The sequence below is a fragment of the Alosa pseudoharengus genome, unplaced genomic scaffold (genome assembly GCF_046254945.1).
Source record: "Alosa pseudoharengus isolate Yale_2024_CS ecotype anadromous, Long Island Sound unplaced genomic scaffold, YU_APseudo_1.1 YU_APseudo_1.1_scf_3, whole genome shotgun sequence".
Taxonomy (NCBI): Eukaryota; Metazoa; Chordata; class Actinopteri; order Clupeiformes; family Clupeidae; genus Alosa; species Alosa pseudoharengus.
Window position 1 is genome coordinate 7855740 of NW_027468718.1, and position 19978 is coordinate 7875717.

The window sequence follows — 19978 nt, forward strand, 5'->3', positions numbered from 1 at the left end:
CTTTCGCCTTTTACTAAAGATTTCCGTGGAGGGGAACAGCCCCGAGTTTACGGTATTTTTGGAAGCTCTGCTTCGGCGGAGCTGCACCTTTCTGTCCAAAGTCAAGCGTCGTCGTGTGGGGGTCCGCTTTTGCTGGTCCCGCCCCCAAGTAACCCTCCGAGTGGCGGGGCCCTCGCCAGAGGGGGCGCCGGACCCCGTACAGTTGTGGGGTATCGCTTCTCGGCCTTTTGGCTAAGATCAAGTGTAGTATCTGTTCTTATCAGTTTAATATCTGATACGTCCTCTACCCGAGGACTATATATTAATCTGATTTTTGGAACAGGGAGACGGAAGAGGGGCTTGCTCCGTCCGCTCCACGCATCGACCCGGTATTGCAGTGACTCCAGGAACGGTGCACATCCCTTTGATTGTGGAAGAAAAGAACCCAGCCAGCGAGCGGAACCAACCTCTGGGACTTTGGAACCCTCCTTGACAGACAGCAGACACGTGAGTCCTTGCCAGGTCTTTTGGCCAACCGTGCCACCTCCCTTTTCGGGCCCTTTTGGGTTTTCCCGCCCTTTTTCTCTTTTTTTTTTTTTTTTTTTTTTTTTTAAAACTAGCTGGATGACACTGTGTTGTGACTGGAGCATGTGTGTGGGAGGTGGAGAGACTGAGTGGCAAGGCAAGCCACGCCTTGGCTGGGGCAGCACCTTGGAGTCACCCTCGCGTCCACGACTACCGCCGTTCTTGACCTCCGTCCAGCGTGCCCTGTGGCAGCAATCGCTCGGGTTTCTCTTCATCTCGCACAAATCTTTCGCCTTTTACTAAAGATTTCCGTGGAGGGGAACAGCCCCGAGTTTACGGTATTTTTGGAAGCTCTGCTTCGGCGGAGCTGCACCTTTCTGTCCAAAGTCAAGCGTCGTCGTGTGGGGGTCCGCTTTTGCTGGTCCCGCCCCCAAGTAACCCTCCGAGTGGCGGGGCCCTCGCCAGAGGGGGCGCCGGACCCCGTACAGTTGTGGGGTATCGCTTCTCGGCCTTTTGGCTAAGATCAAGTGTAGTATCTGTTCTTATCAGTTTAATATCTGATACGTCCTCTACCCGAGGACTATATATTAATCTGATTTTTGGAACAGGGAGACGGAAGAGGGGCTTGCTCCGTCCGCTCCACGCATCGACCCGGTATTGCAGTGACTCCAGGAACGGTGCACATCCCTTTGATTGTGGAAGAAAAGAACCCAGCCAGCGAGCGGAACCAACCTCTGGGACTTTGGAACCCTCCTTGACAGACAGCAGACACGTGAGTCCTTGCCAGGTCTTTTGGCCAACCGTGCCACCTCCCTTTTCGGGCCCTTTTGGGTTTTCCCGCCCTTTTTCTCTTTTTTTTTTTTTTTTTTTTTTTTAAAACTAGCTGGATGACACTGTGTTGTGACTGGAGCATGTGTGTGGGAGGTGGAGAGACTGAGTGGCAAGGCAAGCCACGCCTTGGCTGGGGCAGCACCTTGGAGTCACCCTCGCGTCCACGACTACCGCCGTTCTTGACCTCCGTCCAGCGTGCCCTGTGGCAGCAATCGCTCGGGTTTCTCTTCATCTCGCACAAATCTTTCGCCTTTTACTAAAGATTTCCGTGGAGGGGAACAGCCCCGAGTTTACGGTATTTTTGGAAGCTCTGCTTCGGCGGAGCTGCACCTTTCTGTCCAAAGTCAAGCGTCGTCGTGTGGGGGTCCGCTTTTGCTGGTCCCGCCCCCAAGTAACCCTCCGAGTGGCGGGGCCCTCGCCAGAGGGGGCGCCGGACCCCGTACAGTTGTGGGGTATCGCTTCTCGGCCTTTTGGCTAAGATCAAGTGTAGTATCTGTTCTTATCAGTTTAATATCTGATACGTCCTCTACCCGAGGACTATATATTAATCTGATTTTTGGAACAGGGAGACGGAAGAGGGGCTTGCTCCGTCCGCTCCACGCATCGACCCGGTATTGCAGTGACTCCAGGAACGGTGCACATCCCTTTGATTGTGGAAGAAAAGAACCCAGCCAGCGAGCGGAACCAACCTCTGGGACTTTGGAACCCTCCTTGACAGACAGCAGACACGTGAGTCCTTGCCAGGTCTTTTGGCCAACCGTGCCACCTCCCTTTTCGGGCCCTTTTGGGTTTTCCCGCCCTTTTTCTCTTTTTTTTTTTTTTTTTTTTTTTTTAAAACTAGCTGGATGACACTGTGTTGTGACTGGAGCATGTGTGTGGGAGGTGGAGAGACTGAGTGGCAAGGCAAGCCACGCCTTGGCTGGGGCAGCACCTTGGAGTCACCCTCGCGTCCACGACTACCGCCGTTCTTGACCTCCGTCCAGCGTGCCCTGTGGCAGCAATCGCTCGGGTTTCTCTTCATCTCGCACAAATCTTTCGCCTTTTACTAAAGATTTCCGTGGAGGGGAACAGCCCCGAGTTTACGGTATTTTTGGAAGCTCTGCTTCGGCGGAGCTGCACCTTTCTGTCCAAAGTCAAGCGTCGTCGTGTGGGGGTCCGCTTTTGCTGGTCCCGCCCCCAAGTAACCCTCCGAGTGGCGGGGCCCTCGCCAGAGGGGGCGCCGGACCCCGTACAGTTGTGGGGTATCGCTTCTCGGCCTTTTGGCTAAGATCAAGTGTAGTATCTGTTCTTATCAGTTTAATATCTGATACGTCCTCTACCCGAGGACTATATATTAATCTGATTTTTGGAACAGGGAGACGGAAGAGGGGCTTGCTCCGTCCGCTCCACGCATCGACCCGGTATTGCAGTGACTCCAGGAACGGTGCACATCCCTTTGATTGTGGAAGAAAAGAACCCAGCCAGCGAGCGGAACCAACCTCTGGGACTTTGGAACCCTCCTTGACAGACAGCAGACACGTGAGTCCTTGCCAGGTCTTTTGGCCAACCGTGCCACCTCCCTTTTCGGGCCCTTTTGGGTTTTCCCGCCCTTTTTCTCTTTTTTTTTTTTTTTTTTTTTTTTTAAAACTAGCTGGATGACACTGTGTTGTGACTGGAGCATGTGTGTGGGAGGTGGAGAGACTGAGTGGCAAGGCAAGCCACGCCTTGGCTGGGGCAGCACCTTGGAGTCACCCTCGCGTCCACGACTACCGCCGTTCTTGACCTCCGTCCAGCGTGCCCTGTGGCAGCAATCGCTCGGGTTTCTCTTCATCTCGCACAAATCTTTCGCCTTTTACTAAAGATTTCCGTGGAGGGGAACAGCCCCGAGTTTACGGTATTTTTGGAAGCTCTGCTTCGGCGGAGCTGCACCTTTCTGTCCAAAGTCAAGCGTCGTCGTGTGGGGGTCCGCTTTTGCTGGTCCCGCCCCCAAGTAACCCTCCGAGTGGCGGGGCCCTCGCCAGAGGGGGCGCCGGACCCCGTACAGTTGTGGGGTATCGCTTCTCGGCCTTTTGGCTAAGATCAAGTGTAGTATCTGTTCTTATCAGTTTAATATCTGATACGTCCTCTACCCGAGGACTATATATTAATCTGATTTTTGGAACAGGGAGACGGAAGAGGGGCTTGCTCCGTCCGCTCCACGCATCGACCCGGTATTGCAGTGACTCCAGGAACGGTGCACATCCCTTTGATTGTGGAAGAAAAGAACCCAGCCAGCGAGCGGAACCAACCTCTGGGACTTTGGAACCCTCCTTGACAGACAGCAGACACGTGAGTCCTTGCCAGGTCTTTTGGCCAACCGTGCCACCTCCCTTTTCGGGCCCTTTTGGGTTTTCCCGCCCTTTTTCTCTTTTTTTTTTTTTTTTTTTTTTTTTAAAACTAGCTGGATGACACTGTGTTGTGACTGGAGCATGTGTGTGGGAGGTGGAGAGACTGAGTGGCAAGGCAAGCCACGCCTTGGCTGGGGCAGCACCTTGGAGTCACCCTCGCGTCCACGACTACCGCCGTTCTTGACCTCCGTCCAGCGTGCCCTGTGGCAGCAATCGCTCGGGTTTCTCTTCATCTCGCACAAATCTTTCGCCTTTTACTAAAGATTTCCGTGGAGGGGAACAGCCCCGAGTTTACGGTATTTTTGGAAGCTCTGCTTCGGCGGAGCTGCACCTTTCTGTCCAAAGTCAAGCGTCGTCGTGTGGGGGTCCGCTTTTGCTGGTCCCGCCCCCAAGTAACCCTCCGAGTGGCGGGGCCCTCGCCAGAGGGGGCGCCGGACCCCGTACAGTTGTGGGGTATCGCTTCTCGGCCTTTTGGCTAAGATCAAGTGTAGTATCTGTTCTTATCAGTTTAATATCTGATACGTCCTCTACCCGAGGACTATATATTAATCTGATTTTTGGAACAGGGAGACGGAAGAGGGGCTTGCTCCGTCCGCTCCACGCATCGACCCGGTATTGCAGTGACTCCAGGAACGGTGCACATCCCTTTGATTGTGGAAGAAAAGAACCCAGCCAGCGAGCGGAACCAACCTCTGGGACTTTGGAACCCTCCTTGACAGACAGCAGACACGTGAGTCCTTGCCAGGTCTTTTGGCCAACCGTGCCACCTCCCTTTTCGGGCCCTTTTGGGTTTTCCCGCCCTTTTTCTCTTTTTTTTTTTTTTTTTTTTTTTTTAAAACTAGCTGGATGACACTGTGTTGTGACTGGAGCATGTGTGTGGGAGGTGGAGAGACTGAGTGGCAAGGCAAGCCACGCCTTGGCTGGGGCAGCACCTTGGAGTCACCCTCGCGTCCACGACTACCGCCGTTCTTGACCTCCGTCCAGCGTGCCCTGTGGCAGCAATCGCTCGGGTTTCTCTTCATCTCGCACAAATCTTTCGCCTTTTACTAAAGATTTCCGTGGAGGGGAACAGCCCCGAGTTTACGGTATTTTTGGAAGCTCTGCTTCGGCGGAGCTGCACCTTTCTGTCCAAAGTCAAGCGTCGTCGTGTGGGGGTCCGCTTTTGCTGGTCCCGCCCCCAAGTAACCCTCCGAGTGGCGGGGCCCTCGCCAGAGGGGGCGCCGGACCCCGTACAGTTGTGGGGTATCGCTTCTCGGCCTTTTGGCTAAGATCAAGTGTAGTATCTGTTCTTATCAGTTTAATATCTGATACGTCCTCTACCCGAGGACTATATATTAATCTGATTTTTGGAACAGGGAGACGGAAGAGGGGCTTGCTCCGTCCGCTCCACGCATCGACCCGGTATTGCAGTGACTCCAGGAACGGTGCACATCCCTTTGATTGTGGAAGAAAAGAACCCAGCCAGCGAGCGGAACCAACCTCTGGGACTTTGGAACCCTCCTTGACAGACAGCAGACACGTGAGTCCTTGCCAGGTCTTTTGGCCAACCGTGCCACCTCCCTTTTCGGGCCCTTTTGGGTTTTCCCGCCCTTTTTCTCTTTTTTTTTTTTTTTTTTTTTTTTAAAACTAGCTGGATGACACTGTGTTGTGACTGGAGCATGTGTGTGGGAGGTGGAGAGACTGAGTGGCAAGGCAAGCCACGCCTTGGCTGGGGCAGCACCTTGGAGTCACCCTCGCGTCCACGACTACCGCCGTTCTTGACCTCCGTCCAGCGTGCCCTGTGGCAGCAATCGCTCGGGTTTCTCTTCATCTCGCACAAATCTTTCGCCTTTTACTAAAGATTTCCGTGGAGGGGAACAGCCCCGAGTTTACGGTATTTTTGGAAGCTCTGCTTCGGCGGAGCTGCACCTTTCTGTCCAAAGTCAAGCGTCGTCGTGTGGGGGTCCGCTTTTGCTGGTCCCGCCCCCAAGTAACCCTCCGAGTGGCGGGGCCCTCGCCAGAGGGGGCGCCGGACCCCGTACAGTTGTGGGGTATCGCTTCTCGGCCTTTTGGCTAAGATCAAGTGTAGTATCTGTTCTTATCAGTTTAATATCTGATACGTCCTCTACCCGAGGACTATATATTAATCTGATTTTTGGAACAGGGAGACGGAAGAGGGGCTTGCTCCGTCCGCTCCACGCATCGACCCGGTATTGCAGTGACTCCAGGAACGGTGCACATCCCTTTGATTGTGGAAGAAAAGAACCCAGCCAGCGAGCGGAACCAACCTCTGGGACTTTGGAACCCTCCTTGACAGACAGCAGACACGTGAGTCCTTGCCAGGTCTTTTGGCCAACCGTGCCACCTCCCTTTTCGGGCCCTTTTGGGTTTTCCCGCCCTTTTTCTCTTTTTTTTTTTTTTTTTTTTTTTTAAAACTAGCTGGATGACACTGTGTTGTGACTGGAGCATGTGTGTGGGAGGTGGAGAGACTGAGTGGCAAGGCAAGCCACGCCTTGGCTGGGGCAGCACCTTGGAGTCACCCTCGCGTCCACGACTACCGCCGTTCTTGACCTCCGTCCAGCGTGCCCTGTGGCAGCAATCGCTCGGGTTTCTCTTCATCTCGCACAAATCTTTCGCCTTTTACTAAAGATTTCCGTGGAGGGGAACAGCCCCGAGTTTACGGTATTTTTGGAAGCTCTGCTTCGGCGGAGCTGCACCTTTCTGTCCAAAGTCAAGCGTCGTCGTGTGGGGGTCCGCTTTTGCTGGTCCCGCCCCCAAGTAACCCTCCGAGTGGCGGGGCCCTCGCCAGAGGGGGCGCCGGACCCCGTACAGTTGTGGGGTATCGCTTCTCGGCCTTTTGGCTAAGATCAAGTGTAGTATCTGTTCTTATCAGTTTAATATCTGATACGTCCTCTACCCGAGGACTATATATTAATCTGATTTTTGGAACAGGGAGACGGAAGAGGGGCTTGCTCCGTCCGCTCCACGCATCGACCCGGTATTGCAGTGACTCCAGGAACGGTGCACATCCCTTTGATTGTGGAAGAAAAGAACCCAGCCAGCGAGCGGAACCAACCTCTGGGACTTTGGAACCCTCCTTGACAGACAGCAGACACGTGAGTCCTTGCCAGGTCTTTTGGCCAACCGTGCCACCTCCCTTTTCGGGCCCTTTTGGGTTTTCCCGCCCTTTTTCTCTTTTTTTTTTTTTTTTTTTTTTTTTAAAACTAGCTGGATGACACTGTGTTGTGACTGGAGCATGTGTGTGGGAGGTGGAGAGACTGAGTGGCAAGGCAAGCCACGCCTTGGCTGGGGCAGCACCTTGGAGTCACCCTCGCGTCCACGACTACCGCCGTTCTTGACCTCCGTCCAGCGTGCCCTGTGGCAGCAATCGCTCGGGTTTCTCTTCATCTCGCACAAATCTTTCGCCTTTTACTAAAGATTTCCGTGGAGGGGAACAGCCCCGAGTTTACGGTATTTTTGGAAGCTCTGCTTCGGCGGAGCTGCACCTTTCTGTCCAAAGTCAAGCGTCGTCGTGTGGGGGTCCGCTTTTGCTGGTCCCGCCCCCAAGTAACCCTCCGAGTGGCGGGGCCCTCGCCAGAGGGGGCGCCGGACCCCGTACAGTTGTGGGGTATCGCTTCTCGGCCTTTTGGCTAAGATCAAGTGTAGTATCTGTTCTTATCAGTTTAATATCTGATACGTCCTCTACCCGAGGACTATATATTAATCTGATTTTTGGAACAGGGAGACGGAAGAGGGGCTTGCTCCGTCCGCTCCACGCATCGACCCGGTATTGCAGTGACTCCAGGAACGGTGCACATCCCTTTGATTGTGGAAGAAAAGAACCCAGCCAGCGAGCGGAACCAACCTCTGGGACTTTGGAACCCTCCTTGACAGACAGCAGACACGTGAGTCCTTGCCAGGTCTTTTGGCCAACCGTGCCACCTCCCTTTTCGGGCCCTTTTGGGTTTTCCCGCCCTTTTTCTCTTTTTTTTTTTTTTTTTTTTTTTTTAAAACTAGCTGGATGACACTGTGTTGTGACTGGAGCATGTGTGTGGGAGGTGGAGAGACTGAGTGGCAAGGCAAGCCACGCCTTGGCTGGGGCAGCACCTTGGAGTCACCCTCGCGTCCACGACTACCGCCGTTCTTGACCTCCGTCCAGCGTGCCCTGTGGCAGCAATCGCTCGGGTTTCTCTTCATCTCGCACAAATCTTTCGCCTTTTACTAAAGATTTCCGTGGAGGGGAACAGCCCCGAGTTTACGGTATTTTTGGAAGCTCTGCTTCGGCGGAGCTGCACCTTTCTGTCCAAAGTCAAGCGTCGTCGTGTGGGGGTCCGCTTTTGCTGGTCCCGCCCCCAAGTAACCCTCCGAGTGGCGGGGCCCTCGCCAGAGGGGGCGCCGGACCCCGTACAGTTGTGGGGTATCGCTTCTCGGCCTTTTGGCTAAGATCAAGTGTAGTATCTGTTCTTATCAGTTTAATATCTGATACGTCCTCTACCCGAGGACTATATATTAATCTGATTTTTGGAACAGGGAGACGGAAGAGGGGCTTGCTCCGTCCGCTCCACGCATCGACCCGGTATTGCAGTGACTCCAGGAACGGTGCACATCCCTTTGATTGTGGAAGAAAAGAACCCAGCCAGCGAGCGGAACCAACCTCTGGGACTTTGGAACCCTCCTTGACAGACAGCAGACACGTGAGTCCTTGCCAGGTCTTTTGGCCAACCGTGCCACCTCCCTTTTCGGGCCCTTTTGGGTTTTCCCGCCCTTTTTCTCTTTTTTTTTTTTTTTTTTTTTTTTTAAAACTAGCTGGATGACACTGTGTTGTGACTGGAGCATGTGTGTGGGAGGTGGAGAGACTGAGTGGCAAGGCAAGCCACGCCTTGGCTGGGGCAGCACCTTGGAGTCACCCTCGCGTCCACGACTACCGCCGTTCTTGACCTCCGTCCAGCGTGCCCTGTGGCAGCAATCGCTCGGGTTTCTCTTCATCTCGCACAAATCTTTCGCCTTTTACTAAAGATTTCCGTGGAGGGGAACAGCCCCGAGTTTACGGTATTTTTGGAAGCTCTGCTTCGGCGGAGCTGCACCTTTCTGTCCAAAGTCAAGCGTCGTCGTGTGGGGGTCCGCTTTTGCTGGTCCCGCCCCCAAGTAACCCTCCGAGTGGCGGGGCCCTCGCCAGAGGGGGCGCCGGACCCCGTACAGTTGTGGGGTATCGCTTCTCGGCCTTTTGGCTAAGATCAAGTGTAGTATCTGTTCTTATCAGTTTAATATCTGATACGTCCTCTACCCGAGGACTATATATTAATCTGATTTTTGGAACAGGGAGACGGAAGAGGGGCTTGCTCCGTCCGCTCCACGCATCGACCCGGTATTGCAGTGACTCCAGGAACGGTGCACATCCCTTTGATTGTGGAAGAAAAGAACCCAGCCAGCGAGCGGAACCAACCTCTGGGACTTTGGAACCCTCCTTGACAGACAGCAGACACGTGAGTCCTTGCCAGGTCTTTTGGCCAACCGTGCCACCTCCCTTTTCGGGCCCTTTTGGGTTTTCCCGCCCTTTTTCTCTTTTTTTTTTTTTTTTTTTTTTTTTAAAACTAGCTGGATGACACTGTGTTGTGACTGGAGCATGTGTGTGGGAGGTGGAGAGACTGAGTGGCAAGGCAAGCCACGCCTTGGCTGGGGCAGCACCTTGGAGTCACCCTCGCGTCCACGACTACCGCCGTTCTTGACCTCCGTCCAGCGTGCCCTGTGGCAGCAATCGCTCGGGTTTCTCTTCATCTCGCACAAATCTTTCGCCTTTTACTAAAGATTTCCGTGGAGGGGAACAGCCCCGAGTTTACGGTATTTTTGGAAGCTCTGCTTCGGCGGAGCTGCACCTTTCTGTCCAAAGTCAAGCGTCGTCGTGTGGGGGTCCGCTTTTGCTGGTCCCGCCCCCAAGTAACCCTCCGAGTGGCGGGGCCCTCGCCAGAGGGGGCGCCGGACCCCGTACAGTTGTGGGGTATCGCTTCTCGGCCTTTTGGCTAAGATCAAGTGTAGTATCTGTTCTTATCAGTTTAATATCTGATACGTCCTCTACCCGAGGACTATATATTAATCTGATTTTTGGAACAGGGAGACGGAAGAGGGGCTTGCTCCGTCCGCTCCACGCATCGACCCGGTATTGCAGTGACTCCAGGAACGGTGCACATCCCTTTGATTGTGGAAGAAAAGAACCCAGCCAGCGAGCGGAACCAACCTCTGGGACTTTGGAACCCTCCTTGACAGACAGCAGACACGTGAGTCCTTGCCAGGTCTTTTGGCCAACCGTGCCACCTCCCTTTTCGGGCCCTTTTGGGTTTTCCCGCCCTTTTTCTCTTTTTTTTTTTTTTTTTTTTTTTTAAAACTAGCTGGATGACACTGTGTTGTGACTGGAGCATGTGTGTGGGAGGTGGAGAGACTGAGTGGCAAGGCAAGCCACGCCTTGGCTGGGGCAGCACCTTGGAGTCACCCTCGCGTCCACGACTACCGCCGTTCTTGACCTCCGTCCAGCGTGCCCTGTGGCAGCAATCGCTCGGGTTTCTCTTCATCTCGCACAAATCTTTCGCCTTTTACTAAAGATTTCCGTGGAGGGGAACAGCCCCGAGTTTACGGTATTTTTGGAAGCTCTGCTTCGGCGGAGCTGCACCTTTCTGTCCAAAGTCAAGCGTCGTCGTGTGGGGGTCCGCTTTTGCTGGTCCCGCCCCCAAGTAACCCTCCGAGTGGCGGGGCCCTCGCCAGAGGGGGCGCCGGACCCCGTACAGTTGTGGGGTATCGCTTCTCGGCCTTTTGGCTAAGACAGTGATCGACTCACGGTTGACGGTCCTAACCTTTTCGTGGTTTGGACCATTTAACTACGAGTTACATTGGTTTGTGTGATTTTCGTATTTGTCTTTTGTGTGTTGTTTTGTGTTTTTTGTCCTCTTGTTTTCAGGTCTAAGCAGCTGTCTTCTCCTTGGAGTTCCTTTTAAAAACATCAAGCCCAGGTAAGCGCTGTTTAGCTCCTTTTTATTGTGTGGTTTTTAGTTTGTTTTAGCTAAGCTTGTTAGCTTAGTTTTTAGTTAATTCATTTATTTATTGTTTTAAGTATTTATAGTTTTAGTGGTTTTAGTGGTTTTAGTTTAGTTTAGGCTGGTGGTGTCTCCACCATGTCGGCTGCCCGTGCCGGCATGCGGAGGCACCACAGCGTGCGTTTTAACTTCGCTACAAAAAATGGAAAGCTCATGGAGATGTCCAGATTGGACTTCTCAAGGAAGTGTGTCCAACAAATGCTTGGTTTTAAAGTAGAAGACTTGAATTGTTTGATGACTCTGCCTGGAAATAAGGGATTCGATGTTAGTTTTCGCTCTGCTTCACTGCTTAATAGTTTTTGGCAACGGTTTGTGACTTGCAAGGACCAGCTCTCCATGTTTGAGGTTGAGAAACTTTCGGATAATTCACAGAAAGTGGTGATTGTTCGAATGTTCAATGAGACTGTGACTGGAGAGGACATTTGTACATGGCTGGCTAGATTTTGCACAGTTCGAATCCCACCGGTTAAGGTGTTAGACGAGGATGGCATTTGGAACTGCTCGTGGCGAGTTCCCATTAAACAATGGGAAGACCCGAGCAGTTACCTAGGCCTCCGTCAAATACCGTCTATGATTGTGTTGGGAGAGAACAGAGGCTACATTCACTATCAAGGAATGCCCAAACTGTGTCGCAAGTGCAACCAGTTTGGGCACTTAGCCGAAGCGTGCCAAGAGACTGTATGCAGGAAATGTAGAGAAATTGGGCATCTTTTCGAAGATTGCACTAATGGCAGAAAGTGTAACCTCTGTGGAGTTTCCTCCCATCTTTACAGAGATTGCCCTAATTCTTTTGCCAACAAGCTTAAAGCTAACAAGATGGCCGCCATGGCCGCCCGGCCGCATGGCACAGAAAGTGAACAGGAAGAGAAGGACAAAATGGAGGAAGGGGCGGTCCCTGAAGTTTTGGAGGGAAACCTCCAGCCAGCTTCAGGGACTAGCCAGGCGGCTACGAGTGAAGCTAACATCCAGGCAGAGTCACAGCAAGAATTGGAGGCCACACCCTCCCAACTAGACAAGGAGATGGAGCAGGCGGAGGAGGAGCCTGAAGGAGAGAGAGAAGCCCCGCCTCCCGAAACCGTTGAGGAGGTGAGTGTGGCCTCTGAGGGGTCTGAAGCATCTGCTTCATTCCCCAATGCGCAACCGCAAAAGAGACCTTTGGGATCTCCTCTGTCAGAGATGACAGAGAAGAAACATCGGGTGATACAGTTTTCAGATAGTTCCGGATCGGAAGATCTGAATAGACTGTGGCCCGACGATCCTAACCGTGAAGTGTCCTTTATGCGCATAGCGCTCAGAGCATCAACGCCAACGGCAACGCAAGAGGTTTCCTCTGCCGAGCCCGAAGCTGGAGACACCAATGACTCTTCTGAACCACATTCAATGGTCATAAAGGAGGAGCAGGTGTCACAGGAGATCAACGAAAGTTGATCTCCACTGGTTTTAAAAAATATGCCTCTGTAGTTTTAACCCTGTCATGTCCCTTTTAACCATACTGCTCATGAGTCTCACAATCTCTACCATAAATGTAAGAAGTGTGAAGACTCAAGTGAGAGCTCAGAGCATTTTATCCCTGTTGAGCACTCTGAATGCAGATATATTTCTGCTGCAAGAGTGCTCCTTGCCTTTTTTACAAAATTACAGCAAGTGGGAACAGATGTGGACCCCGGGACCCTCCGTGTGGAGCGGGTCCAATTTTAACAGAGCGGACGGGGTCGCCATCTTGATCAAGAATCCACACATTTTGGTGAAGGGCAGCACGGTGGTGAGACCCGGGCGGGCCCTTTTAACCCACTTGACCGTTTTAGACAGGGATTTTAATGTTCTTAATGTGTATGGTTTTAATGACAAACATGACAGACACGACCTTTTAATAGAACTGCAGCCCCACATGCTAGGGAGGGCTCCCCTAGTGGTCGGAGGGGATTTTAACTGTGTTTTAAATAAAAAAGACAGAAAGAAGGTAGGGGAGGATTTTAAATTAGACAAAACATCCAGGGTTTTAAACAATATAATTAAAGATTTTAACTTAGTCGACTGTTACAGAAAAGTGCATCCACGGGAGGAGGGCTTCACCTGGCACAGTGGTGACGGCGCCCGAGCCTCCCGTATCGACTATGTTTTAACAAGAGATTGCCCGCCGACGGATGCTACATTGACCCCTATGTTTTTTTCCGATCACTGCATGCTCTCCTGCACCCTTTCACTCCCCACAGGTGTGACGGTAGGTGGAGGGCTGTGGAGGCTGAACTGCTCCCTGTTAGAGGATGAGGAGATAGTTAGAGAATACAGGGAGCAGTTCAGCCTCTGGCAGACCCTCCAAGACCTTTACGATTCACGAGCACACTGGTGGGAAATGGTGAAGGGTAGGACCAAGACGTTTTTTAAGATTAAAGGGAAGAACAAAAAGGAGAGAGAGAGGAGGTGCATGTTGGGGCTGCAAAAGAGACTGCAGAGGTATTTTAACCTTTTAAATGAAGGATTGGATTTTAGTGAAGAAATAAAAAGAGTAAAAAATGAAATGTCAGTTTTAGCCGAAATTAAAAGTAAAGGAACAATTTTAAGAAGCAAAGAAAGAGAAATAGAGGAAGGAGAAAAATGCACCAGGTACTTTTTTAAGAAAATAACATCAAGAGGGGGCGGGATAACGAAACTAAAAAATGACGGGAGGGAAGAAAACTGTACAGAGGGGATTTTAGACATAATTCAACTATTTTACCAAGACCTGTACGAAGAAAAAGAGGTGCATGAGGGAGTGATGGAGGAAGTTTTAGAGTTTTTAGATAAAACTCTTAACAGTCAACATGTTTTAACTGAAGATTTTACACTGTTGGAAATTTTAAAATGTCTTAAAGGTTTTAAAAAAGGTAAGTGCCCGGGAGAGGACGGACTCCCCGTGGAATTTTATACTACCTTTTATGACATTTTAGCCAACGACATGCTGACTGTTTTTAAAGAATTTGACAAACTTGACAGACTTCCAGACAGCTTTAGATCAGGGATAGTTTCTTTGCTACATAAAAAAGGCGACAGGACTGATCTTAAAAACTGGAGACCGATAACGCTTTTAAACTGTGATTGTAAACTTTTTAGCAGACTTTTAGCACTACGCATGTCAACTGTTTTAGAGGACGTGATCCACCCGGATCAAGTCTGTGCCGTACCTGGAAGGAGGATCACGGACAGCCTAGTGCTGGTCCGAGACGCCATCTGTTTTGCGAGAGACAGAAATATTAGGCTTTTAGTACTAAATTTAGATTTTGAGAAAGCTTTTGATCGGGTCTCGCACCAGTACCTCTTAAAGGTACTGCAAAAAATGGGATTTCCAGGGAGGTTTCTAAAGTGGGTGGGTTTACTGTACACGGAAATATACAGCAGAATTCGTGTAAATGGGCACCTTACAAATGCGCTTAATGTGCGCTCTGGCGTCCGCCAGGGGTGTCCGTTATCCCCACTCCTGTTCGTTGCGTGCATCGAGCCGCTGGCACAGATCTTGAGAAGGGACAAATGGATCAAAGGACTTGACTTGCCAGGTGGACTGACTGCGACTTGCACACTGTACATGGACGACGTGACCCTTTTATTGAATGACATTTTATCGGCCCAAAGAGCACTCGACTTGACTGACTGGTACGGAAGGGCCTCGGGCGCCAAGCTCAACAGGAGCAAGTCCGAGGCCCAGCTCTTTGGGCCGTGGGGTGACGTAAGACCAGATCTGGCAGTAAATTTTAAACAAACAGAAATGAAAATTTTAGGCATTAAATTCGACAATGAGGGTGGTGGACGGGGCAACTGGACTGACGCGCTAGGGAAAGTCAGGCAACGACTGGGATATTGGGGACTACGACAGATGACTTTTGAAGGTAAGGTTTTAATTTTTAAAGCCGTCATCTTACCCCTGCTTTTATTATTGTGCTCTGTTTTTAGTCCCCCCAGGAGCTTTCTTTTAGGTGTGGAGAGAGCGGTGTTTTATTTCATGTGGGGGTCCAAATGGGAGAGATTGAGGAGGGAGGTCCTAAAGAAAAGGAAGGAGAATGGAGGAAAGGGCCTCCCAGACCCCCACCTGTTTTTAGGAGCCCATTTCACCGCCCTCCACATCAGCTACGCGACGACCCCATCCGGAGACAGCAAGACAGCGGCTTTAGCCCGGTTCTGGATGGGGTCGTACCTGAGAAAACTAAAAGTTTTAAAAACAGATCTTAAACGTCCAGTTGCTTTTAACCTGCCCCCACAATACGTTTTTATTAAAAAGTTTTTAATCCAATTTGACTTAGAGGGGCAGGATGTCACCATTTTAACTAATGCCAAGTCTCTTGTCTCTCTTGTGCAGGACCGGGAAGCAGTGAGCCCCGTTCCCGGCCTCACACTAAGTGAGGCCCAGCAGGCTTGGAGGAACGCTGCCCACCCCGCCCTCCAGAACAAGCTGAAGGATCTGGCGTGGATGGCGCTCCATGAGGTCCTCCCGGTCAGAGCCGTGATGTACTCCCGGGGCATGGGGAAAACCAACACCTGCCCACGGCCAGGATGTGGCCAACCTGAGACCGTGCGGCACCTGCTCTGGGAGTGCAGAGTGGCGAGGGACCTGTGGGCCGATACCGGCCCCCTGCAATGCCCGAGCCTGCCAGCAGGGGAGGTCCAACTGAGCTACCGGCTAGCGGCTAGCGGGGTGGGCCAGGGCGCCAACACCATTCCAGCCGCCGACTTCGCCGCGCTCTGGCTCACCCTCAACAGTGTCAAAGCCGCATTGTGGACCTCCCGCAACCTGCTGGTAGGGAAGCGCGTGACGGTGCCCCTGCCAGCGTTACGGCGGCTGGTGACATCCACGCGGCAGGAGGCGCCGCACGTCGCCAATCGGAGGAGGGGGCCGGGGTCACACGCAGGAGGGTCCCGACCCCCACGGCTGCTGGCTCCCGCCGACGCACCCCCACCATCAACATCACGGGACGGAGCAGCGGGCGGAGGGGAGGACCTCCACTGGGCGCATCCGCGCTTGCCTCGCTCTTCTGGAGAGCGGGGTGGAGCCTCTTGCTAGTGGCTCACCCCGGTCCTGCACGACAGAGACTTTTCACTGGCTTTTTAGCACATTTGGAACTCTTTTAAAAAGCGTGGACTTTTAACATCCTTTTACATAAACATGGACTTTTAAACACACACATGGACTTCACACACACAGACACAGTTTTAAAACAAAAATGTAACACATGATTTTATTGTTGTAAAAAATGTGCTGTGAAAAAATGGAAAAATGTGAAACTCATGACAATGTGAAATGTAAAACCATGTGAAAAACAAAGTGATGTTACCTTGATGGAAAAGAAAAAATATACTGAGACAAAAAGAAAAGTCCTTGAAATTGTGAAAACCAAACACAAAATGTAATGTAAAAATAATAAGTGTGGTGACAATAAAAGTTTTTCCAAAGGAAAATCTGTTCTTATCAGTTTAATATCTGATACGTCCTCTACCCGAGGACTATATATTAATCTGATTTTTGGAACAGGGAGACGGAAGAGGGGCTTGCTCCGTCCGCTCCACGCATCGACCCGGTATTGCAGTGACTCCAGGAACGGTGCACATCCCTTTGATTGTGGAAGAAAAGAACCCAGCCAGCGAGCGGAACCAACCTCTGGGACTTTGGAACCCTCCTTGACAGACAGCAGACACGTGAGTCCTTGCCAGGTCTTTTGGCCAACCGTGCCACCTCCCTTTTCGGGCCCTTTTGGGTTTTCCCGCCCTTTTTCTCTTTTTTTTTTTTTTTTTTTTTTTTTAAAACTAGCTGGATGACACTGTGTTGTGACTGGAGCATGTGTGTGGGAGGTGGAGAGACTGAGTGGCAAGGCAAGCCACGCCTTGGCTGGGGCAGCACCTTGGAGTCACCCTCGCGTCCACGACTACCGCCGTTCTTGACCTCCGTCCAGCGTGCCCTGTGGCAGCAATCGCTCGGGTTTCTCTTCATCTCGCACAAATCTTTCGCCTTTTACTAAAGATTTCCGTGGAGGGGAACAGCCCCGAGTTTACGGTATTTTTGGAAGCTCTGCTTCGGCGGAGCTGCACCTTTCTGTCCAAAGTCAAGCGTCGTCGTGTGGGGGTCCGCTTTTGCTGGTCCCGCCCCCAAGTAACCCTCCGAGTGGCGGGGCCCTCGCCAGAGGGGGCGCCGGACCCCGTACAGTTGTGGGGTATCGCTTCTCGGCCTTTTGGCTAAGATCAAGTGTAGTATCTGTTCTTATCAGTTTAATATCTGATACGTCCTCTACCCGAGGACTATATATTAATCTGATTTTTGGAACAGGGAGACGGAAGAGGGGCTTGCTCCGTCCGCTCCACGCATCGACCCGGTATTGCAGTGACTCCAGGAACGGTGCACATCCCTTTGATTGTGGAAGAAAAGAACCCAGCCAGCGAGCGGAACCAACCTCTGGGACTTTGGAACCCTCCTTGACAGACAGCAGACACGTGAGTCCTTGCCAGGTCTTTTGGCCAACCGTGCCACCTCCCTTTTCGGGCCCTTTTGGGTTTTCCCGCCCTTTTTCTCTTTTTTTTTTTTTTTTTTTTTTTTTAAAACTAGCTGGATGACACTGTGTTGTGACTGGAGCATGTGTGTGGGAGGTGGAGAGACTGAGTGGCAAGGCAAGCCACGCCTTGGCTGGGGCAGCACCTTGGAGTCACCCTCGCGTCCACGACTACCGCCGTTCTTGACCTCCGTCCAGCGTGCCCTGTGGCAGCAATCGCTCGGGTTTCTCTTCATCTCGCACAAATCTTTCGCCTTTTACTAAAGATTTCCGTGGAGGGGAACAGCCCCGAGTTTACGGTATTTTTGGAAGCTCTGCTTCGGCGGAGCTGCACCTTTCTGTCCAAAGTCAAGCGTCGTCGTGTGGGGGTCCGCTTTTGCTGGTCCCGCCCCCAAGTAACCCTCCGAGTGGCGGGGCCCTCGCCAGAGGGGGCGCCGGACCCCGTACAGTTGTGGGGTATCGCTTCTCGGCCTTTTGGCTAAGATCAAGTGTAGTATCTGTTCTTATCAGTTTAATATCTGATACGTCCTCTACCCGAGGACTATATATTAATCTGATTTTTGGAACAGGGAGACGGAAGAGGGGCTTGCTCCGTCCGCTCCACGCATCGACCCGGTATTGCAGTGACTCCAGGAACGGTGCACATCCCTTTGATTGTGGAAGAAAAGAACCCAGCCAGCGAGCGGAACCAACCTCTGGGACTTTGGAACCCTCCTTGACAGACAGCAGACACGTGAGTCCTTGCCAGGTCTTTTGGCCAACCGTGCCACCTCCCTTTTCGGGCCCTTTTGGGTTTTCCCGCCCTTTTTCTCTTTTTTTTTTTTTTTTTTTTTTTTTAAAACTAGCTGGATGACACTGTGTTGTGACTGGAGCATGTGTGTGGGAGGTGGAGAGACTGAGTGGCAAGGCAAGCCACGCCTTGGCTGGGGCAGCACCTTGGAGTCACCCTCGCGTCCACGACTACCGCCGTTCTTGACCTCCGTCCAGCGTGCCCTGTGGCAGCAATCGCTCGGGTTTCTCTTCATCTCGCACAAATCTTTCGCCTTTTACTAAAGATTTCCGTGGAGGGGAACAGCCCCGAGTTTACGGTATTTTTGGAAGCTCTGCTTCGGCGGAGCTGCACCTTTCTGTCCAAAGTCAAGCGTCGTCGTGTGGGGGTCCGCTTTTGCTGGTCCCGCCCCCAAGTAACCCTCCGAGTGGCGGGGCCCTCGCCAGAGGGGGCGCCGGACCCCGTACAGTTGTGGGGTATCGCTTCTCGGCCTTTTGGCTAAGATCAAGTGTAGTATCTGTTCTTATCAGTTTAATATCTGATACGTCCTCTACCCGAGGACTATATATTAATCTGATTTTTGGAACAGGGAGACGGAAGAGGGGCTTGCTCCGTCCGCTCCACGCATCGACCCGGTATTGCAGTGACTCCAGGAACGGTGCACATCCCTTTGATTGTGGAAGAAAAGAACCCAGCCAGCGAGCGGAACCAACCTCTGGGACTTTGGAACCCTCCTTGACAGACAGCAGACACGTGAGTCCTTGCCAGGTCTTTTGGCCAACCGTGCCACCTCCCTTTTCGGGCCCTTTTGGGTTTTCCCGCCCTTTTTCTCTTTTTTTTTTTTTTTTTTTTTTTTTAAAACTAGCTGGATGACACTGTGTTGTGACTGGAGCATGTGTGTGGGAGGTGGAGAGACTGAGTGGCAAGGCAAGCCACGCCTTGGCTGGGGCAGCACCTTGGAGTCACCCTCGCGTCCACGACTACCGCCGTTCTTGACCTCCGTCCAGCGTGCCCTGTGGCAGCAATCGCTCGGGTTTCTCTTCATCTCGCACAAATCTTTCGCCTTTTACTAAAGATTTCCGTGGAGGGGAACAGCCCCGAGTTTACGGTATTTTTGGAAGCTCTGCTTCGGCGGAGCTGCACCTTTCTGTCCAAAGTCAAGCGTCGTCGTGTGGGGGTCCGCTTTTGCTGGTCCCGCCCCCAAGTAACCCTCCGAGTGGCGGGGCCCTCGCCAGAGGGGGCGCCGGACCCCGTACAGTTGTGGGGTATCGCTTCTCGGCCTTTTGGCTAAGATCAAGTGTAGTATCTGTTCTTATCAGTTTAATATCTGATACGTCCTCTACCCGAGGACTATATATTAATCTGATTTTTGGAACAGGGAGACGGAAGAGGGGCTTGCTCCGTCCGCTCCACGCATCGACCCGGTATTGCAGTGACTCCAGGAACGGTGCACATCCCTTTGATTGTGGAAGAAAAGAACCCAGCCAGCGAGCGGAACCAACCTCTGGGACTTTGGAACCCTCCTTGACAGACAGCAGACACGTGAGTCCTTGCCAGGTCTTTTGGCCAACCGTGCCACCTCCCTTTTCGGGCCCTTTTGGGTTTTCCCGCCCTTTTTCTCTTTTTTTTTTTTTTTTTTTTTTTTAAAACTAGCTGGATGACACTGTGTTGTGACTGGAGCATGTGTGTGGGAGGTGGAGAGACTGAGTGGCAAGGCAAGCCACGCCTTGGCTGGGGCAGCACCTTGGAGTCACCCTCGCGTCCACGACTACCGCCGTTCTTGACCTCCGTCCAGCGTGCCCTGTGGCAGCAATCGCTCGGGTTTCTCTTCATCTCGCACAAATCTTTCGCCTTTTACTAAAGATTTCCGTGGAGGGGAACAGCCCCGAGTTTACGGTATTTTTGGAAGCTCTGCTTCGGCGGAGCTGCACCTTTCTGTCC

At 52.1% G+C, this 19978-nt stretch overlaps 35 non-coding genes and 1 pseudogene across 35 annotated transcripts; all 36 read left to right on the top strand.

Moving 5' to 3' along the window:
- Positions 1-211: 211 nt before the first annotated feature.
- Positions 212-402, top strand: LOC143101134 (U2 spliceosomal RNA). Its single transcript, XR_012982122.1, has one exon. It is a non-coding gene; the product is annotated as a U2 spliceosomal RNA (small nuclear RNA).
- Positions 403-759: 357 nt separating this feature from the next.
- On the top strand, positions 760-873 carry LOC143101039 (U5 spliceosomal RNA). The gene has a single exon (XR_012982035.1). It is a non-coding gene; the product is annotated as a U5 spliceosomal RNA (small nuclear RNA).
- A 128-nt stretch (positions 874-1001) lies between these two features.
- LOC143101135 (U2 spliceosomal RNA) lies at positions 1002-1192 on the top strand. Its single transcript, XR_012982123.1, has one exon. It is a non-coding gene; the product is annotated as a U2 spliceosomal RNA (small nuclear RNA).
- Positions 1193-1547: 355 nt separating this feature from the next.
- Positions 1548-1661, top strand: LOC143101040 (U5 spliceosomal RNA). The gene has a single exon (XR_012982036.1). It is a non-coding gene; the product is annotated as a U5 spliceosomal RNA (small nuclear RNA).
- Positions 1662-1789: 128 nt separating this feature from the next.
- LOC143101136 (U2 spliceosomal RNA) lies at positions 1790-1980 on the top strand. The gene has a single exon (XR_012982124.1). It is a non-coding gene; the product is annotated as a U2 spliceosomal RNA (small nuclear RNA).
- Positions 1981-2336: 356 nt separating this feature from the next.
- On the top strand, positions 2337-2450 carry LOC143101042 (U5 spliceosomal RNA). Its single transcript, XR_012982038.1, has one exon. It is a non-coding gene; the product is annotated as a U5 spliceosomal RNA (small nuclear RNA).
- Positions 2451-2578: 128 nt separating this feature from the next.
- Positions 2579-2769, top strand: LOC143101137 (U2 spliceosomal RNA). Its single transcript, XR_012982125.1, has one exon. It is a non-coding gene; the product is annotated as a U2 spliceosomal RNA (small nuclear RNA).
- Positions 2770-3125: 356 nt separating this feature from the next.
- On the top strand, positions 3126-3239 carry LOC143101044 (U5 spliceosomal RNA). Its single transcript, XR_012982039.1, has one exon. It is a non-coding gene; the product is annotated as a U5 spliceosomal RNA (small nuclear RNA).
- Positions 3240-3367: 128 nt separating this feature from the next.
- Positions 3368-3558, top strand: LOC143101138 (U2 spliceosomal RNA). The gene has a single exon (XR_012982126.1). It is a non-coding gene; the product is annotated as a U2 spliceosomal RNA (small nuclear RNA).
- Positions 3559-3914: 356 nt separating this feature from the next.
- LOC143101045 (U5 spliceosomal RNA) lies at positions 3915-4028 on the top strand. The gene has a single exon (XR_012982040.1). It is a non-coding gene; the product is annotated as a U5 spliceosomal RNA (small nuclear RNA).
- Positions 4029-4156: 128 nt separating this feature from the next.
- LOC143101139 (U2 spliceosomal RNA) lies at positions 4157-4347 on the top strand. Its single transcript, XR_012982127.1, has one exon. It is a non-coding gene; the product is annotated as a U2 spliceosomal RNA (small nuclear RNA).
- Positions 4348-4703: 356 nt separating this feature from the next.
- Positions 4704-4817, top strand: LOC143101046 (U5 spliceosomal RNA). Its single transcript, XR_012982041.1, has one exon. It is a non-coding gene; the product is annotated as a U5 spliceosomal RNA (small nuclear RNA).
- A 128-nt stretch (positions 4818-4945) lies between these two features.
- LOC143101141 (U2 spliceosomal RNA) lies at positions 4946-5136 on the top strand. The gene has a single exon (XR_012982128.1). It is a non-coding gene; the product is annotated as a U2 spliceosomal RNA (small nuclear RNA).
- Positions 5137-5491: 355 nt separating this feature from the next.
- LOC143101047 (U5 spliceosomal RNA) lies at positions 5492-5605 on the top strand. Its single transcript, XR_012982042.1, has one exon. It is a non-coding gene; the product is annotated as a U5 spliceosomal RNA (small nuclear RNA).
- Positions 5606-5733: 128 nt separating this feature from the next.
- LOC143101142 (U2 spliceosomal RNA) lies at positions 5734-5924 on the top strand. The gene has a single exon (XR_012982129.1). It is a non-coding gene; the product is annotated as a U2 spliceosomal RNA (small nuclear RNA).
- Positions 5925-6279: 355 nt separating this feature from the next.
- LOC143101048 (U5 spliceosomal RNA) lies at positions 6280-6393 on the top strand. Its single transcript, XR_012982043.1, has one exon. It is a non-coding gene; the product is annotated as a U5 spliceosomal RNA (small nuclear RNA).
- A 128-nt stretch (positions 6394-6521) lies between these two features.
- Positions 6522-6712, top strand: LOC143101143 (U2 spliceosomal RNA). Its single transcript, XR_012982130.1, has one exon. It is a non-coding gene; the product is annotated as a U2 spliceosomal RNA (small nuclear RNA).
- Positions 6713-7068: 356 nt separating this feature from the next.
- LOC143101049 (U5 spliceosomal RNA) lies at positions 7069-7182 on the top strand. The gene has a single exon (XR_012982044.1). It is a non-coding gene; the product is annotated as a U5 spliceosomal RNA (small nuclear RNA).
- A 128-nt stretch (positions 7183-7310) lies between these two features.
- On the top strand, positions 7311-7501 carry LOC143101144 (U2 spliceosomal RNA). Its single transcript, XR_012982131.1, has one exon. It is a non-coding gene; the product is annotated as a U2 spliceosomal RNA (small nuclear RNA).
- A 356-nt stretch (positions 7502-7857) lies between these two features.
- On the top strand, positions 7858-7971 carry LOC143101050 (U5 spliceosomal RNA). The gene has a single exon (XR_012982045.1). It is a non-coding gene; the product is annotated as a U5 spliceosomal RNA (small nuclear RNA).
- Positions 7972-8099: 128 nt separating this feature from the next.
- On the top strand, positions 8100-8290 carry LOC143101145 (U2 spliceosomal RNA). Its single transcript, XR_012982132.1, has one exon. It is a non-coding gene; the product is annotated as a U2 spliceosomal RNA (small nuclear RNA).
- Positions 8291-8646: 356 nt separating this feature from the next.
- LOC143101051 (U5 spliceosomal RNA) lies at positions 8647-8760 on the top strand. Its single transcript, XR_012982046.1, has one exon. It is a non-coding gene; the product is annotated as a U5 spliceosomal RNA (small nuclear RNA).
- Positions 8761-8888: 128 nt separating this feature from the next.
- LOC143101146 (U2 spliceosomal RNA) lies at positions 8889-9079 on the top strand. The gene has a single exon (XR_012982133.1). It is a non-coding gene; the product is annotated as a U2 spliceosomal RNA (small nuclear RNA).
- Positions 9080-9435: 356 nt separating this feature from the next.
- On the top strand, positions 9436-9549 carry LOC143101052 (U5 spliceosomal RNA). Its single transcript, XR_012982047.1, has one exon. It is a non-coding gene; the product is annotated as a U5 spliceosomal RNA (small nuclear RNA).
- Positions 9550-9677: 128 nt separating this feature from the next.
- On the top strand, positions 9678-9868 carry LOC143101147 (U2 spliceosomal RNA). Its single transcript, XR_012982134.1, has one exon. It is a non-coding gene; the product is annotated as a U2 spliceosomal RNA (small nuclear RNA).
- A 355-nt stretch (positions 9869-10223) lies between these two features.
- LOC143101054 (U5 spliceosomal RNA) lies at positions 10224-10337 on the top strand. Its single transcript, XR_012982049.1, has one exon. It is a non-coding gene; the product is annotated as a U5 spliceosomal RNA (small nuclear RNA).
- Positions 10338-16163: 5826 nt separating this feature from the next.
- LOC143101000 (U2 spliceosomal RNA) lies at positions 16164-16339 on the top strand (annotated as a pseudogene).
- A 356-nt stretch (positions 16340-16695) lies between these two features.
- LOC143101055 (U5 spliceosomal RNA) lies at positions 16696-16809 on the top strand. The gene has a single exon (XR_012982050.1). It is a non-coding gene; the product is annotated as a U5 spliceosomal RNA (small nuclear RNA).
- Positions 16810-16937: 128 nt separating this feature from the next.
- LOC143101148 (U2 spliceosomal RNA) lies at positions 16938-17128 on the top strand. Its single transcript, XR_012982135.1, has one exon. It is a non-coding gene; the product is annotated as a U2 spliceosomal RNA (small nuclear RNA).
- Positions 17129-17484: 356 nt separating this feature from the next.
- Positions 17485-17598, top strand: LOC143101056 (U5 spliceosomal RNA). The gene has a single exon (XR_012982051.1). It is a non-coding gene; the product is annotated as a U5 spliceosomal RNA (small nuclear RNA).
- Positions 17599-17726: 128 nt separating this feature from the next.
- Positions 17727-17917, top strand: LOC143101149 (U2 spliceosomal RNA). The gene has a single exon (XR_012982136.1). It is a non-coding gene; the product is annotated as a U2 spliceosomal RNA (small nuclear RNA).
- Positions 17918-18273: 356 nt separating this feature from the next.
- Positions 18274-18387, top strand: LOC143101057 (U5 spliceosomal RNA). Its single transcript, XR_012982052.1, has one exon. It is a non-coding gene; the product is annotated as a U5 spliceosomal RNA (small nuclear RNA).
- A 128-nt stretch (positions 18388-18515) lies between these two features.
- LOC143101150 (U2 spliceosomal RNA) lies at positions 18516-18706 on the top strand. Its single transcript, XR_012982137.1, has one exon. It is a non-coding gene; the product is annotated as a U2 spliceosomal RNA (small nuclear RNA).
- Positions 18707-19062: 356 nt separating this feature from the next.
- Positions 19063-19176, top strand: LOC143101058 (U5 spliceosomal RNA). The gene has a single exon (XR_012982053.1). It is a non-coding gene; the product is annotated as a U5 spliceosomal RNA (small nuclear RNA).
- A 128-nt stretch (positions 19177-19304) lies between these two features.
- On the top strand, positions 19305-19495 carry LOC143101151 (U2 spliceosomal RNA). Its single transcript, XR_012982138.1, has one exon. It is a non-coding gene; the product is annotated as a U2 spliceosomal RNA (small nuclear RNA).
- Positions 19496-19850: 355 nt separating this feature from the next.
- LOC143101060 (U5 spliceosomal RNA) lies at positions 19851-19964 on the top strand. The gene has a single exon (XR_012982054.1). It is a non-coding gene; the product is annotated as a U5 spliceosomal RNA (small nuclear RNA).
- The last annotated feature ends 14 nt before the right edge of the window (positions 19965-19978 follow it).